The following is a 3,749-nucleotide window of genomic DNA, read 5'->3' on the forward strand; positions in this document are numbered from 1 at the left end:
ATTGTCAAACTGCAGCGGGAAGGCTGGGGAGGGTTGGGGGGCAGGAGGGAAGGGGGTAAGAGATCAACCGAAGGACTTGTATGCATAGGATAAGGACACATATGTAATACCTTAATCAATAAAGAAAAATAAATAAATAAAAATATTTAAAATGGTTAATGGTAAATTTTATGATATGTATACTAACATAGTATTTTACCACAATAAAAAAAGGTAGTAAAAACAAATGCTACAATTTATGATTAAAGTTTAAGATCTTCCACGAAACAAAACACAAATGTCCCAAGGTCTCCCCAGACCAATCAAATAGGACTGCCTGCGGTTGAGCCCTGGGCACTGGTATCTTGTAAAAGTGTCCGCGGTGCATTTAACATGCGGTCATGACCAGGGGCCCTGCTCTATGATTATCCTGACTCCAGCATCCAGGAAGAGTAGTGAGTGCGCCATCCACTTCTCTACCGTGATGGTTTTTAATTCTGCTCCCAAATTCTTTGATGCTTTTCCTTCAAGAGGTGGAGCCTAATTCCCCTCCTGCTGAGTGTGAGCCGGACTTGGTGCAGGCCTGTGCGCTGCAGGGTGTTTGTCCCTGTGACACACTAGATGCCATGGAACCCCTCCGTGTGCTTCTAACAAACAGGAAAAAAGCCCTGAGGTGTCCACTGGGGCCTCCCACCAACAGGGGCCCCAGCCCCAACAGACATCTGATTGCAACAGAGAGAGACCTTGAGCTGGAACTACCCAGCCAACTCACTCCCAATTCCTGTTCCACATAATCAGTGTTTGCTGTTTTAAGCCACTAAACTTGGGGTTTACACAGCAATAGAAAGTTAACGCATCCATTTCTGAGTCATTGAACCATACAATCATCCCTGTACACACCCACCTACCTACCCACCATTCATCCACCCATCCACTCACCCACCTACCCATTCACTTATCCACCCATCTACCCTCTGACCCACCCACCTAGCCAGCCAGCCACCCGCCCCAGAACACAAGGCCTAGCACAGAGTAGACCCATGTAAATATTTGTCAAATGAATAAACAAACATTTTCTAAACGCCTCCTCTGTTAGTCGCTGAGACAGGCCAGGGGACTTACCGGGAAGCATGGCCCCAGTCAGTGTGGGCTGGGCCTGGGGCCTGGTCCTGCTGGACCAGCCTGGGCAGCTCAGAAACATACTCGGGGCTACAGACTGTTGGCCCCCGGGCAGCGGCTTCCCCACCTGAGCCCATCCAGCTTCATTTCCTGCCGAGAACCACGCCCTTCCTCCCCACAAGTCCCTCTGGCCTGCCTGATAAAAGACACCTGGTTTGACAGCGGTGCGACTCAGTGGTTGATCATTGATTCCGGGTCAGGGCACATGCCCAGGTTGTGGGCTCGATCCCCAGTAGGGAGCATGTAGGAGGCAGCCGATCAATGATTCTCTTTCATCATTGATGTTTCTATCTCTCTCTCCCTCTCCCTTCCTCTCCGAAATCAATAAAAATATATTTTAAAAAAGAAAACACTGGTTCTGTCTCTTCATCTTCCCTCCACCCTCCCACCCCAGGGTCTGCGAAGGCCGCTAAGGCAGGGGGTCACAAATGCTAAGGCCGCTGGCTGTGATTCTGGAGGGCCAGCTGTCAGCCTGGAGAAAGGCAGACTGGGGGACAGCAGAGGCCTCACTGTCTCTTCCCTGAGAACATTAGTGGCCTGGGAGACCCCCATTCCCCCGCCCCAAAACACACTCATATCCAGCCTAGTCCCTTCTCATCCCTCAAGGTTTACCTAAGTGCTAGGGCCACCGCTTTCTCATCTATACCATGGGAATAATGAGGGTACCGGGTGGAGGCAAAAGTAGGTTTACAGTTGTGAGTACACAGAACACAGAGTTTATTCTTGTATTATTATTTATTAATTATCATATTATTTTCCATATGAACAACTGTAAACCTACTTTTGCCCACCCTGTAATTTGGAGGTGAGATGACAGGGTGCCCAGGAGGACCCTCAGCAAAGGGCAGGTGGCAGTGAATACTGCAGTGTGCCCGCTGAGCCGCCAGGAAAAGAGCAGGGAGTGACAGTAAAACCAAAGTCCGCCCAGCAGCTGGCGGGACCAGAGGTGACCAGCCTTCTGCCCTTTCAGCTTTGCTCACTCTGTTCCATTGCAGCGTCTCCTTCGGTTTCCCTAACATCCATGCACGCTCCTACCTCAGCCTTCTTAGCGAGGCCTTCCCCGGCCCCCTTCCTTCTCCGTCTCCGTCTCTTATGGATTCAGGGGTTTGGTCTTGTTTGTTCACTTCTAATCCCCACACCTACCAGGGTGACCAGCACATAGTAGGTCTACAAGATGGTTGGATAGATGATGGAGAAATGGATGATGATGGGTGACAGATGGATGGGTGATGAGGGGCAGATGGATGGATGAATACCTGGTTAAAGTAGGAGGCTACTCAGTGGTACTTCTCCAGCCGTCTTAAAATCAGCCTCTAGGTGAGTTCCCCACATTCTAGGCCAGGGGTGGGGAACCTTGTTTCTGCCAAGGGCCATTTGGATGTTTATAACATCATTCGAGGGCCATACAAATGATCAACTTAAAAATCAGCCTGCTGTATTTGGGCAAACATTTCATTAACTCACCCCTAATGCCTTGGCAGGGCCAGACCAAGCCCGAGGGCCAGGTGTTCCCCACCCTGTTCTAGAGGAAGCCAGAAAAGTGGGGCAGACCCCAGGCCTTACGAAAAAGTGCCTGGAAAGGTCCAGTTCTCCAGATAAATCGTCCCAGCGCCAACCAAAGGCTGGGGTGGGATAAGGGCGGAGAGAGAAGGAGGGGAAACGCCCCTCCTGAGGCCCCAAGGTCACCCCTGCCCTGCACCCACCCCCAGGTGAAGGCATTTGGTGCCAATCTTTACGCTGCACCTGCCAGAACTAGGAAAGAGAACTGGGGCGAGGTGGCCGCGGCATGCAGGGCGCTGGGACTTTCTGGGAGCTACATGGGCCGGGGAAGGAGGCAGGGCCTCAGACAGCGGCCCAGTATCCCACTCAGAAGGCCTGGGCTCCAGGGTGAGGGATCTCAGCAGGGTGCAGTGGGAGCTGGGAGGTGAGCCACCGGGGAACATGCCACGGAGACTTCACCTCTGCCCTCACTGCACACGGTCCCCCCAAATCACACACCTGGGTTAACATGTGAACACACCCACGGCCAGCCAGGGAAGCAACAAAGGCCCAACCAGGACAAAGACAACGCCAGTGAGCACGGGACAGGCGCCTGTCTCTCTCCACCGGGGGCACAAGACAAACCTGAAATTGGGTGTGGGCTGACGTTTTAGACTAGCCTGGACATTTCGCTGCTGCAGGCGTCTTTCTTAACAATGGAAAGAAAGATTTCAGAAAACAAGGTTTAGAAACAAAGAAAGCGCCATTTCCTTCGTGTGCTCCACCGAGTCCTGCCCCTCGGGGAGGCCAGCTAGGGTGCTAGGGTGCTAGGTCGCCCGTCCCCTCGCGGGGTCGCGGAGGACCACCTGAGCTTGGCAAAGCCTTTGAGACGCGGCCGGCACCAGGAGGTCTCAGGAAATGCTCCTAGAATGCAAGGGCCTTGAAGCAAAACAATGGAGCGAGGGGTGAGGGGTGGGAGGGGTCAATTAGAGGGAGCCTGCCCGCCCTGGTGCTACTGTGGGGAGCGCGGGGAGGACCCCAGGCCTGCTCATGACCAGGGTCATCCGGGCGGCAGGAAAGAAGCTGGGACAGGGCGGAGGCCGGCTGGAGGG

This window comes from Myotis brandtii, unplaced genomic scaffold, assembly GCF_000412655.1.
Source record: "Myotis brandtii unplaced genomic scaffold, ASM41265v1 scaffold165, whole genome shotgun sequence".
In the NCBI taxonomy this organism is placed as follows: Eukaryota; Metazoa; Chordata; class Mammalia; order Chiroptera; family Vespertilionidae; genus Myotis; species Myotis brandtii.